This window comes from Urtica dioica, chromosome 11 (assembly GCF_054948205.1).
Source record: "Urtica dioica subsp. dioica isolate 48M chromosome 11, U.dioica_male_clone48M_v1_H2, whole genome shotgun sequence".
Taxonomy (NCBI): domain Eukaryota; kingdom Viridiplantae; phylum Streptophyta; class Magnoliopsida; order Rosales; family Urticaceae; genus Urtica; species Urtica dioica.
In genome coordinates this window covers 14,543,223-14,558,092 of record NC_142766.1, presented here as the reverse complement: position 1 = coordinate 14,558,092, position 14,870 = coordinate 14,543,223, and the positions used below count along the sequence as shown (strand labels likewise).

The 14,870-nt window shown below is 37.1% G+C and overlaps 1 non-coding gene across 1 annotated transcript; it reads right to left on the bottom strand.

The window, feature by feature from the left end:
* Window positions 1–14,369: 14,369 nt before the first annotated feature.
* On the bottom strand, window positions 14,370–14,475 carry LOC149381503 (small nucleolar RNA R71). Its single transcript, XR_016294001.1, has one exon. It is a non-coding gene; the product is annotated as a small nucleolar RNA R71 (small nucleolar RNA).
* Window positions 14,476–14,870: the final 395 nt, after the last annotated feature.

Sequence of the window (14,870 nt, the reverse complement as noted above, 5' to 3'; positions counted from 1 at the left end):
GCACATAGGTCAGGTGTGGTGAAGTTCTTCTATTCTCGTCGTCCTTGCCTCGCCGTAAAGTGGTTTTCGGCTCTTCGTCACTTCGTCAATAGTTGGCCTTCGTGTTCTTCACGTTCTTCGTGTTCTTCAATCTGAGAATCAAGAAACATGAACTAGGGGGCGCGGAGGGTTTTCCCTCGACACGCGCTCCGACGCTCAACATTAGCAGAGGTGAGGGGTCTCATCTCGTCTCTAGAGGGTAGAGAGAGGAAATGTTTCTTTAGTGAGAGAGAGAGACGTAGTTTTTCAAGTTAAGAGAGAACTTTTCAAGTTCAGAGAGAATTTATGAGTCGAGAATGACTTTTCTGAGTTTTGAATGACCTCCCATTTTGATTTGTGTGAGTGAGCTATTTATAGGGAAAACATGCCGCTTGTCGCTTGTTGCAAATCCGCTTGTCGCTTATCTCAAATTCGCTTGTCGCTTGTCTCAAATTCGCTTGTCACGTGTTACAAATTCGCTTGTCGCTTGTTGAAAATTCGCTTGTCGCTTGTCCCAAATTCGCTTGTCGCTTGTTGAAAATTCGCTTGTCGCTTGTCCCAAATTCGCTTGTCGCTTGTTGAAAATTCGCTTGTCGCTTGTCCCAAATTCGCTTGTCGCTTGTTGAAAATTCGCTTGTCGCTTGTCGCTTGTCCCAAATTCGCTTGTCGCTTATCGCTTGTTCCAAATTCGCTTGTCGCTTGTCCCAAATTCGCTTGTCGCTTGGTTTTAGTCATGCTTATTTTTAGCATTTGACTAAATTGTCCTTTTATATTGTAACGTCGTTTTTGCAATTGAGGCGTCGTTTTTACCATAAGTAAAAAGACGGTATAACATTAACCCCCCAGTTTCTTGAGCGACTTGTCGTGTGAGAAATTTAATTTGAATTCCCCGAGAGCTTCGTCGTTGATATTTTTGGACCGTTTGGTCTTATTAATTAGATACGTATCTTGTAGCGGTACGTCTCATGGGACTTGACTTTGCAGAATTTAAGTCCCGTGAGACATGGCCCATAAGACTAATCCTGTAGGATTGAGTCTCGTGGGACGTGGACTCGTAAGGCTAACTCCGTGGGGTTGATCCCGTATGACTGAGTCCTGTCGCACGTGGCCTCGTGAGGCTAACCCCGTGGGGTTGATCCCGTAGGATTAAGTCTCGTGGGACGTGGCCTCTAAGGCTAATCCCATGAGATTGTATCTCGTGGGATATGGCCTTGTAAGGCTTGATCCCGTAGGATTGGGTCCCGTGGGACGTGGCCTCGTAAGGCTTGATCCCGTAGGATTGGGTCTCGTGGGACGTGGCCTCGTAAGGCTTGATCCCGTAGGATTGGGTCCCTTGGGACCTGGCCTCGTAAGGCTTGATCCCGTAGGATTGGGTCCCGTGGGACGTGGCCTCGTAAGGCTTGATCCCGTAGGATTGGGTCCCGTGGGACGTGGCCTCGTAAGGCTTGATCCCGTAGGATTGGGTCCCGTGGGACGTGGCCTCGTAAGGCTGATGGACCCAAGAAAAACCTATGTTGAGTAATGCAACGACCCAAACTTCTTATGGCTGAGTAAGTCCCTTTCGTGGCTGTGCTCGATCTCGGAAGATCAGGGTCTCGGGAGACCATGCCTCGTAAGGCGGGCTTTGCTCGGGACTAACTCGGGCCACTAGTGGTATGGGGCATTGCACTCCTCAATGTAGATTTTGTGACGGTCTCTCTTGGGATCGAATATTTTCTGAACTGCCGGAAGTTTTAGTGAAACGAACTCCGAGTAGCATGATGACTCAACTACTTACGGCCAGGGTCTGTGCCTTTTTGGGCTAGGCTCGCTCATACCCCTTGAGGTCGGGGCTTCGCCCTTCTTAGGACTAGTCCGAGCCATATCGGGTCGGAGTCATTATGCCACTCAGGGTCGATCCCACCTTAGTTATCCAGGGTCGTATGTTCGAATTTCCAGGGAAGCGTTTAGCGACTAGGGTCGTGAGCCAAATAGGCAGTTGAGCGACAAGAGTTGCGAACCAAGGTGGCGTTGAGCGACAATGATCACGAAGCCAATGAGGTGTTGAGCTACAATGGTCGTTGTCGTGGACCTTGTTTTCAAGGCTTGATTAAGTAGTCTAGCCGATGACTTTGTCAAAGGTTTCTTTGTTTGTGCCCGGTCGAATCGTCTCGGTCGTAACCGTTTCAGGTCTTGTTTTGTATTCCGTCAGGGAGTCTCGGTCGCCGTCGATATGGAATATTTTTATCGTCTTCAGGGTTGGGGTCGTTGTTTGGACCTTGCTCCGAGTCTTGTATCTCGGGTCCCAATGGGATATACTCCGGCGCGTCTCGTTCGTCTTGATCATTGAAGATGTCTCCAACGACAGTGCCGCGGCCTCCGATCCTTCCAACAATGCCGGCAAGTTGGAAGAGACTTGTCTCAATTCGCTCTATTGTTGCGTCTCGGTCGTCAGGAACGGGCACGGGGTGAGCCTCGTCTCGATGGTTGTTGTTTTCTTGAGATTGGCGGGCCCGGGCCCGAGTGTTGTCGATGAATTTTGTGGTCAATATTCGTCGTATTGAAAGTTTTTCGCGGAGGAAAAGAGTTTGCTGGTGGAGAGCCCGTGGTTGTTCTCGGGAACCCCTCCTTCTAGCGCCAAAATGTTAATCGCGTTTTTTGGATTAGCATTCAGAACCGTCCGTGGTTCGATCTAGGGTCGGACCCTATGACCGCACATAGGTCAGGTGTGGTGAAGTTCTTCTATTCTCGTCGTCCTTGCCTCGCCGGAAAGTGGTTTTCGGCTCCTCGTCAATAGTTGGCCTTCGTGTTCTTCACGTTCTTCGTGTTCTTCAATCTGAGAATCAAGAAACATGAACTAGGGGGCGCGGAGGGTTTTCCCCCGACGCGCGCTCCGACGCTCAACATTAGCAGAGGTGGGGGGTCTCATCTCGTCTCTAGATGGTAGAGAGAGGAAATGTTTCTTTAGTGAGATAGAGACGTAGTTTTTCAAGTTAAGAGAGAACTTTTCAAGTTCAGAGAGAATTTATGAGTCGAGAATGACTTTTCTGAGTTTTGAATGACCTCCCATTTTGATTTGTGTGAGTGAGCTATTTATAGGGAAAACATGCCGCTTGTCGCTTGTTGCAAATCCGCTTGTCGCTTGTCTCAAATTCGCTTGTCGCTTGTCTCAAATTCGCTTGTCGCATGTTACAAATTCGCTTGTCGCTTGTTGAAAATTCGCTTGTCGCTTGTCGCTTGTTGAAAATTCGTTTGTCGCTTGTTGAAAATTCGTTTGTCGCTTGTTGAAAATTCGCTTGTCGCTTGTCCCAAATTCGCTTGTCGCTTGTCCCAAATTCGCTTGTCGCTTGGTTTTAGTCATGCTTATTTTTAGCATTTGACTAAATTGTTCTTTTATATTGTAACGTCGTTTTTGCAATTGAGGCGTCGTTTTTACCATAAGTAAAAAGACGGTATAACAGAAAAGAAAAAAGAAAATAATTTATAATAACTAGGTTATGGCACGTGCGTATAGCACGTGTTTTATTAAAAAAAATTAATTAGAATATTTATTTAAGTAGTGCAATGCAATCATAGTGAGTCATTTTGGTTTCATAAATTAAAGAAAAGCAACAAAGATATTTACAGTATCCAAATTGTTTAAAATAAAATTTAGAAAGGTTCATATCGTTTTTATGAGTTCAAATTCTATAGATTATCCATGTCAAAACCGAAACTATCACCAAAAATATTTTGTAATTAAAAATTTAAGTAGATTTTTTTTACATAAATTAAGTAGAATCAATTCCATTTATATTTAAATAAAAGGATAAATCATAATTACTTTAACTTTTAATATATAAGTGTCACCAAATTTCGTTAAAAGTTCACTTGAAATAGTCGAAGTATTTCAACAGTGAATCTGTCTAAAAGTTGAATACTACCTGTCATCTTTTATCAATGTCAAAAGATAAAAGCATTTGAATTCTAACTATGTCATGAAATCCTCTATAATATTCGAGTCACAAGGCGCTGCAGTGTATTTTATCAATTATTAAGAAGTTACGCAAACATTTTTTTTTGTCAATACTGAATCATAATTTTCTAAAAGGGAAATGGTGTCAATAATATTCGATGTTTGATCAAAATACTACTTATATACTAAAAAAAAAATTTCTTTGGCAAAAATATCATATGTTACGTTATAGTGGGTCCGTTACTATTCGGACTGTTAAGTTCAAACAGAAATTTTAACGGCAAAGTATTTACGTGTAACTAAATTAAACTTTGAGTATTTTTGTCCAAGAAAAAAAAAATGAGTATATAATTAGTGTTTTGTCTAAATATTGAGTATTTTTAACATAATTTCCATTTTTCTAAATAGCAAAAATAGACTAATAAAGAAGTGAGTTTTTTTTTTAGTTGAAGCAACAGAAATAAACTGTCATAAGAAGAATTCTATATAAACATGTAGTGAATGACATAAAACATATGTATTTTCCAATGAAATTGATTTGTTTATTGTAACTAATTAGAGATATTTGTTACCAATAAGAGTCCTACTTTTCGCTTCCAATAGACTAAAAATCACTCCCTAGCATCTCCTTTAATTGCTTTGCGAGGTTGAGACGTGGCATGTATGCAACAACAAGCTTCTCCGAAATCTTTGGCAAAGTATAGTTGTGGTGTTCGATTTGTAGATCAACACCGACGATGTGGTGGACGTTTCTGGTGATTGTGGAGGAACTGGCCATCGACCTTAAATGAAATCCTCTCTTTCTAGCGTCAAAGTTGAAGGACAAAAATGTTACAACAATTAGACTCAAGAATTGATCAGTATATAATCAGCACAAAGGTGTATAAAACGACAACGTTCTACGATATGAAACGTCACCATTTGATCAGTAGCTCTAATCTTCAATCAACGGTCAACCAGCTGAACTACGCTTCCAAAAAAATTTACTACTAGAATTTAGGAAAAGAAGAGGGTTTTGCAATGTTGGGTTTGGAGGGACGATCGCGAGACTTTGACAAACTTCTCCTCTGACCCGAAAATCTCGTCGTACCAACCTTCGAACCCTATCTCGTAGTACAATCTCTTTCCACTATTTTCTTTCCAATTTCCTCTGAAATTTTCGCAAAAGAGATAGTAAGTGTAGATTTTGGCACTTATTACGATATGTCGTATTTCGTTACTGTCATTTATCTCTTTAATATAAGTGTTGTGTCGTTTATTTACTTACTGTCACTTATATGAATAAAGCATAGCAATACAGACTAGGTGAATTCATTTAGATTTTAGCATTGGTATTGCGAAATCCAGAAAATTAGATGCAAAAAAAAAAATATATATATATATATATATATATATATATATATATATATATATAGTTATGGAATTTTTTTATGCTTTCATTGGAAGGTTTTAGATAATAAGGAGTAATTTCTTAAAAAAAAAAAAAATGCAATATAGATATACGTTTAAAATTATACATATGAATATATATATATATATATATATATATACATAAAAGAAACATTATTTGTTTCTAGTGAAAAACATCCTCTATAATATATATATATATATATATATATATATATATATATATATATAATCCTTATGAAATATATTGGGTTTGCACGTGGTTATTTACCTTTCTACGTAAAAGATATTCTAATATAGATACTATGTTATTTGCTCATTATAATAAATAATATATATATCAGATAAAGTATATACATAGTCATCTGGTGTTGTTGGCGTGATATATGATACCGATTTTGTTTTGGTTTTGTTTTGTTGCCGATTTGGGCTTTTTCTTTTTAGCAAAATAATATATAATATAAGTGAATTTTTTTCATCACGTTCAAACTCCTTATAAATAGATTAGGTTTAGGGTTAGAAAGGGTTTACGCTCCCAGTCTCTCTCCCTCTTCTTCTCTCTAGTGCTCTCTCTATCTCTATCCCTCCTTCTTTTCCAAAATAAAAATAAAAACCCTAATCACCAAATAGTCACCTTAATCTCTAGGTTTTTGGTTCAACAAGTGTTAGTAAGTTTTTCCAATCTCTTTTAAGGTATTTTTCTTCGTGCTCAGTTCATACTATCCCTTTATATTTTTTTTATGCTTTTATTTCGTTTTTCATAAGAAAAATTAGGTTTAATATTTCCTGTTTAGAAATCAGCTTTAAGCAGAGTCAAAATTTCACGTTTTAAAATAGCTACAAACGGTTTTTGAATCTAATTTTTTTTACAGAATATAATTTCACATGTTATTTAATTGTGGTTTAAATTTCAGAATTTTTCGAGTTATCATTATTATTTTATGAATTAATTACGATCAGTGCGCAGACTAGTTTTTACCCTGATCTTTTTACAACAAAACGTCTTGTTTATATATCTACAAAATTCTTTTTGACCTAATTTTTATACACGGCCTAGTTCTATATGTTTACGGTTTTTATTCCAAATTTTAGAATTTTTGGTTTCCCACAGAATATATTAGGAATAAATTCCAAACGGTGCGCAGAATCGTTCCAAAACAGTTTTTGTTTTTAAAAGACTAAATATTGCTTTCTTACACTTTTTATTTTTTTAAAAATAATCTGAGCATATTTTGTACATGCCTCTGAAGTATGAAGTGTTCCAAATATTATTTCGCTCTCACAGTAATTTTTATAGATTTATTTTTCAAAAAATATTTTATCGACCCCAAGGGTATTTTTGTAATTTTACACCTTCAGCCGAAATTTTGAAATTTCCAGAGACTAAGTCATGTATTAAATCATTTTCTTACCTGATAAGTAATAATCAACCTTTTCCGTTTAGGTTCCGAGTCATTAAGAGCATCATTTTCCGTCGACGGTCTTCGATCGTAATTCCGATATCCAGGTGAGAATAATCTCACTGCAACACGGATTAGTCCAAAATATACTAAGTATTATGTGATATGAAGTATTTATGTATTGTGTGAATTTTTGTGTGTGTATTTGTTCGGAATGTGCTTGGTATGATATGGTATGACGATATGTGAGTTATGTTATCTTATGCTGTGTATTAGAATATCTATAACACATCTTATCTTGCTAGCTATGTTATCATGTATGTTTATTATCTTATGTCGCTCATGATTTTAACGTAATAAACACGGTTAATAAGTTAAGTAAGCAAGAGAGTCGTACCGCCTCGAACTACGGAGGTAACTAGAGGAATTTCTCGAGCCGAACTACGGGCTCACATAGAGAGTTCCTCATATGTTTATGTATGTGACGGGGCGTTCTATGGGAAGTCGCAGCCCCATGGTTCGTTACCAAAGTGAACAATGAAATCGGTACGGCTACTCTAGGGGACCCCCGAACTAAAATACGATAGACTTTTAATAGGGTATCTCATGTCACGGTTAAATTTAAAATACTAATAACCGGTTCATGCATTTTATTTTATTACGTATGTTTTGTGAGTTATAGTTATTCTCGCTGAGCGTTAACTCACTCTATGTTTATACGTCCGTGTTGTAGGTAAACAACATATGAGCAAGTGAGGAGGGTGGATCAGCGGCGGCGATAGCGAGAGGGTTGGGTTATGGTTGCCGTTTTCGAAAATAAGAGACTTCCGCTTTGGTTTCAGTTTTTCAATAATCCAAACCCAAGGTTTTAAGTTTCATGGTTTAAGTTATGTTTTTCAATTCCGTTAAAGGTTACGACTTTATTTATGGTATTTATTTACTATGGTATTTTTGGGTTTTAATTTGCGATTATGCAACTTCGACTTTTTGGTTGTTTTCGTTAATCAAGTTTTAAATGAATTTTTTTTTTAGGTTATGAGTTTTCAAACTTTATATTTTAAGTTATGTTTAAAAAAAAAAATTTACCCCAAATTTTCTTAAGTTTTAAAAAGTAAGTTAAGTAAGACGGTCCGAAAAGTCGGGTCGTCACATGTATCATCGATATTGGCCTCGTTTGGCATAACTTTGTTTTTAAAAAAAGTGTTTTTTTCTTTCAAAACTGACAAGTGTTTGGTAAACTGTTTATAAAAAACAGTTGATTTAACGTTTGGTAAAATAAATATATTATAGTAAAATATTAAAATAGACATGTTCATAAAAATTAAATAATTATTATTAATATGCTTATTTCTATGCATATATATGAATAATATTTTTTCTTAAAAAAATCAAAGAGGAAAAAAGATAACGTAACAAGACAAACTACTATTGGACTCCAACTACTAACGATATTCCAATAAAATTCACAAATCATTTTTGAACAAGTTTCATTCTTTGATAGAAAATAAAAAGATGAGACAAAGAAAAAAGTTATGTATTATGGTACAAAAATTCTCACAATTTACGAGGGGATATAGAATTTAGAATATCATACTGGGCAAAGTACAGATGACTTAGAAATACTTTGTACGATGATATTACAGTAATTTGTATAGCAAACTTAAAAACGCTTTTTCCAAAAGCTAAGAATCCTAACTTTTCCATCTTGTATACAAAATCTAAAATCGCTTTTGAAGTTTTTTGTAAAAACAGTTTTGCCAAACACATGATAAACAGTTTAGTTTTTTCTAAAAACAAAAACAGGGCTTTTTAATCTCAACCAAACGCAGCCAATATTAGGACTATAAGTACATTGAATGTTGACATCGCAAAGTAATGAGAATAAGATTTCATTCTCTCCTTCTATTTGTAAAAGCCCTGATGTTCAATTTTTTCAGGTAAGGGATGACCTAAAAGAGTACGTGAAAGTACTGGTCGTTGGGAGTTGGGACCGGTGGTTTGGGCTTGAATTGTCGACGTTTTTTACTCTCATTGGTTTTCGAGAGCTCGAAATCATAGACATAGACCGAATCAAAGTCTCCAATCTCAATCGTCAATTCCTGTTCAATTTATTTCCTTTTCCAATCACGCATACCTTACAACGTTATGTACCGAATTTCTCTCGATATCGATTCCCCATAATTTTTTTTATGTTCGTTGAAATTTGGCAACTTGATTAATTTTTGTGCTTAATGATAACTTGAAACATGTAAACGCCCGAGCATCTGAATTAGAATGATAAATCGAGCGACTTCAAAAATATGAACAAAATCCACATCAAAATAGAGAAAGATGAGAGAAAAAAGAGTCATCGTGTTTTGTTGATTTTGAGGTCATATAGTTGAGACTTGAGAGACCATCAGAATGAGCCTCTAATTAGAGTTTTTCTTATTGTTGTTCTATCCAAATGTTCAATATTGTCATTAAACTGCAATTATTATTGATTTCCAAACAATGTCTATTTAATTTCTTTGGGTTAGCAGGACCAAAGACAGTTTACTGAGAAGACATTTTTAAAACATCACAAATATCGAGTGGATTTTCTGTTACACTAATATTAAATAGAGCTTTTTATAATGAATAAAAAATCAAAGAACACGTATCAAAATATTTTATAAAAATACTTATCTCAACATTGACATGTTCGAGACGTTTATAAAATGACTTAAAAGTAAGTAAATTAAATCTATGTAGATGTTACAAAGTCATTTACAAAAAATACTCAATATTTCTTTTAGAGTCGATCTTTTAACGTCTTAAGAAAGTTTTTTTATTGTCTCAAAATATTAATGTAGACATTTTTAAAGTTGTTATTCTAGTGACTTAACAAGTTTAGTAGTCTTTTAGAAACGACTTGCAATGCCATTTGATAATTTGGACTTTTTAAGTCGTGCGATTTGAAAAATGTCTAAATTTCATGTCTTTAAATTTATTACTATGTAGTGTCGTTGTTTATTTATAATTAATTTTAATTATTTTCATTTTTAATTGTTTTAAATTTAGAATTACATAAAAACAGTAAAGTAATTAACAAGAGATTCTGATAGATTAGTTGTGCCTCGAGGTAAAACAATGATTTTTATATCGCTCACTAATATTCTGATTTTTATTAAAACAAAATGTAAATTTGAACTAACAATATAGGTAAATATTTCTTAGTGGATGCTGGGTTTCCATTAAGAATTGGTTTCCTTGCATCCATATAGAAGCACAAGGTACCATCTTAATAAGTTTGATGTATTTGGACCACAGAATCACCGAGAGTTGTTCAATCTTCGACATGCAAGGCTAGGCAATGCAATTGAGTGGTGTTTTGGTGTTCTTAAGAAAAGGTTTCCAACATTAGGGAGTGGAACCGAGCCGTATTATTCAGTTGATACGCAAAGTGATATTGTGCTTGCGGGGTGTATTTTGCACAATTATCTAATGGGTATTGATCCCAATGAGCGGCTTATTGGTGAAGTCGATGCAGAGCTCAATTCCACACCGATTGAAAGCCAAGAAAATAGGTCTTCTACTCAATCGCAAGAATATAGAGATGGAGAGATTTTTAGAGAGAGAATACCTGTCTGTGTGGAATGAATATTTTTAGTTATGTCCATGTGTTTTTTTTATTGCATACATGTTTTTATATAGAGTGTGGAATGAATATTTTTAATTATGTCCACGTGTTTTTTATTGCATACATGTTTTTATATAGAGTGGAATGAATATTTTTAGTTATGTCCATGTGTTTTTTTATTGCATATACTTTTTTATATATATTATTTACTTTGTTCTCAAACTCTAGTAAATGGTATATTACTTTGTTCCGATGCATATTATTTTTTCCATTTTTAGAATTATCTTTTATTATTGAACAAGATGATTATGTAGACAATGAAGGGCTCGGTTCAGTTTTAAAAAAATGTCATTTGGTCTTATGATATGGACGATACGCTAATCGAGTCGTTGTTGGAACAAATGCAAAAAGAGCTGAAAATAGGTGGAACATTTGCTAGATCCGCATATGCTACGGTGGCATATATACTGTCGGATACGTTTGTGGGGAAAACAATCAACGCGGACCATGTCAAAAATAGGATAAAGACCTTGAATGGTAACTTTGCCTCGGCCAAAGATGTCTTGAAGACAAGTGGATTCGGTTTTAACCATTCTACTTAAATGATTGAAGCTCCAACCGACGTATCGGAAACTTACATTAAGGTAATTTGTTGCATTTCTACTCAAAGATGTATTAAATATTACAATTATAGTGTTTAATTATATAGTATTACAATATAAATGGCTTTACAAATGTGATAAATTGTAGGTACACCCGGGTGTATCTAAGCTTCGGTACAAGTCTATTAGGCAATACGACAAAATGGACTTAGTTTTTGGAGCTGATCGAGCAACAGGGGTAATTCAGTGGGACCGCGGAAACGATTACAATCTATGGAAACTGAAGAAGTTACACCTCTATTACACAACGTCAACAACACTGTCCATGAAGAACATGAATCATCGTCGATAGCTGCTTATTCATCCAAGAGAAGTTCCAAGAAGAAAAAAAATGGAGAATGAAAGTGTGACCGAAGAATTGAAGTTTATTAGAGATGGAATGGAAGCTGTAGCGGCAGCATTAGGCAAATCGAGCAGGCTAGACTTGGATATGGAGCAACTAATTCTTCAAGAGGTTGAAAAGATTGAAGGCATGAGCCTGCGGTCACAAGTGAAAGTTTACAAAGAGCTCACCGAAAACGAGAAGATTGCTCGAGCTTTCCTCGCGATTACCGGAGAACGACGTCGCATATGGATGGAGATGCAATTTGGATTGACGATATTTGATATTTGATAGATGTTAGGACTTTCATTTAAATGTGTGCCTATGCTCTGTTTGATTTCTTGACAAGTTTCCTAGGTTGATTTGGCTCAGTTTTGTGGATCATTCTCCATCTGTTAGTTTAGGAAGGAGTACCAGGAATCAAATTGGTAAAAAAAAATCTAAGACAATATTGAAGCTCCAATTATTTACCTAAATTTTCTATTTCTATGAATATATTTTTGCCACATATGAATATATTTATGGGTTTCAAAAGGTAATAAACAAAATACCCTGTAAATTAGCAATCTGATTTGAGTAACAATTGAAATATATTCATCTGCATATTTACTCATTCTAAATTTCCAAGTCATTCACAGCTAACATCTTAAAATATCATAGTCACTAATGACATATAATGTGCCCTGTTAACAAACCCAGAAGTATATATCATTAAAAAAAATCCCCTAGTTTGATACTTTGTCTTTAGTGGAACATACGGCATCAAATTTTCGTGTTAAACCTATTGACCATCTTTATAAAACACTAGTGACAAATGACAAGTATCAAACTTAATTTACACATGTGAGTCGCTCATATATCTAGGTCCAAGACCCACACTCGATCGTACCATACTCTCCAACAAAAATTATTTTTCAGTTAAAAAAAATTATTTTTCTTTTCTATTTCCCATGTTTGCATTTTTAGCTGATAAGCGCGTTATAAACGTGTTTGTTTGTACTCTCGGAAGTGTAAAGAAGTTAGTTCGAGAGTATTTTCATGTGTTTTGGAGTGTTTTTCTTAATTTTTAGAGTTTGGAGGTTCAAAAATGACAAATAGAGCATTTGAGGACGACGGGGCAATCGTAAGGAGTTCAGAACATCTTTCGGATCTCAATTCCGACACCCGGAGCTCAAGATAGGTGGTTCAAGGTGAACCAAGCAATGCACAAACTTCCAGAGTCCTGTGCGTTTGCCCTGTGCGGCCCCTGTGCGGTGCACAGCCCTGTGCGTTTGCCCTGTGCGGCCCATGTGCGGTGCATAGCCCTGTGCGCTCACCCTGTGCGTTGGGTGTACGGTGCACAGGCTGCCCAGAAGACCTGTGCGGTGCACAGGAAGACCTGTGCGGCGCACAGGCCCCGATTCCCACTTTTTTTGTCACGCGTTTTAATTGTAATCCAAGCCGTTGGATGCGATCCGACGGCCCATATGAGCTCCGAAAAACCTAGGAAACCTACAAAAACACTTTAGTTTAATTAGAAACATATCTTTACCTTTTGCTTTTAGTTTTGTTTTCATTCGGCCGCAAAAATCCCGGGAGAGAAGAAGCATTCAGAGAGGATCATCGTCGCCACAATTCTCGTTTTCATCATTCACAGTTTTCATCTCTATTCTCTGAATTTTTGGAACTCCCGTTTTTAATAATAAAATTCAGTTTATTCATGATTGCTTTATATTCATCTCCGTTTATTTTCCGTTCAATCATGCACTAAATTCTTTAAGGGCTATGGTGTAACAAGTTAGGAATATGGTTATGGATTCATTCATGTCAAATTAATGTTCATATGCTCTATAATGTTTGTTTATTTTAGTTCCGTGTGTAATGCTTGAATTCGATTAGCTACCGTGTTCATGATATTAGGATTGCTTAATGCTCGGAAGAGATTAGGTTAGTCGTGCACAAGGAATTTACCGGGATACATTCATAGGCTAGACATAGCTAGGCTGTTTCGGAGTCGTGTGAACGTTCTTGTTTTTAATGCTAGCCATTGTTTTTAGGGGTTGAGATCGAGAGAAGATATCCCGGCATAGGTTTAGATTCTTAGATGTTCGAGAGAAATCTTAGATTACCATTATCGTGAGCGTGATTAGCAAACATAAGAGTGTGTGTTTAGTGCTTAATTCTCGAATCCAAACCATAGGAATAACTTGTGAAGCCATAGTTCTTGCTTTCTCATTATCGTAATCTTTCGTATTTTAATTGTTTTTAATTTTCGTTCGTTTTTATAACCATCACAATAATCAAATCATCGGGTTCAATTCGTGCTAGTAATCTTGTCAATTTAATTAAACATTTTCCTCGTGGGATCGACTCGTACTTACGAACTTTACTACTTGAGCGACTAAGTGCACTTGCGTACGGAAAAATCGCAACAGGTTTTTTGCGCCGTTGCCGGGGAATTTTGTTTTAATTAAGATTAGATCAACTAGTTTACTATTTGAACTTCTTTTATTTCTTTTGTATTCATCTAGTTTCGTGTTCTCTTTTGCTTTTGTGAAGGTGCATGCGAAAGGACGGTGAATCGAGTCTTCTTCCGATCGACCCTGAAATCGAGAAAACCTGCAAACAGAATCGACGAGCAAAGAAGACACAATCAACGATGGCAGAACCTGCACCCGAACGACCACTCATGGAGTATGTGCAACCCACGGTCCAAGGGTATCGCTCGGTGATCAAGAATCCATCGGTTGAAGGGAATCGAAGCTTCGAGATCAAATTGGGGATGATTAACATGGTTCAACAAAATCAATTCTCGGGAGCCCCCAATGAAGATCCGAATGAGCACATCGCAAACTTCAATGAATTATGCGATACTTTCCAAATCCATAATATCAGTACTGATGCCATTCGTCTTCGATCATTCCCTTTCTCTCTACGCGACCGAGCAAAGTCTTGGCTCAAGTCGCTACCCGCCGACTCCATTGAATCATGGGAAGACCTCTGCAATGTCTTCTTCGCCAAGTTCTTCCCATTCGAGAAGACAGCTCGACTACGAAACGAGATCCATAGTTTCGGACAATGGGAAGGCGAATCTCTACACGAAGCATGGGCTCGCTTCAAAGAGATGCTGAGAAAGTGCCCACATCACGGAGTCACCCTTCCGGTCCAGCTTCAGATATTCTACTACGGGCTGCTCTCATCCACGAAAACTTTGGTGAACACCGCGGTAGGAGGCACGGTGCTAACTAAGACACCCACAGAGTTCCAGGAACTCCTAAACGAGCTGGCACGAGGCAATGACCAATGTCCGGTGGAGAAGCGAATCATGAAGCCACCCACATCATCCGTGAATGCCACGACATCCACACCTGATGTGGAAGCAATTAGAGCAGTGACGGCTGAATTGGCGGAACTAAAGAAGCAGTTGAAGGAGATGCAAGCCACAGCCCATGCGGTGCACTTAGCACCAGAGCCATGCTTCTGGTGTAACGGGCCGCACTTCACCGACGATTGCCCGAACGCAAACGAGTGTCAAGTCGAGAATGCA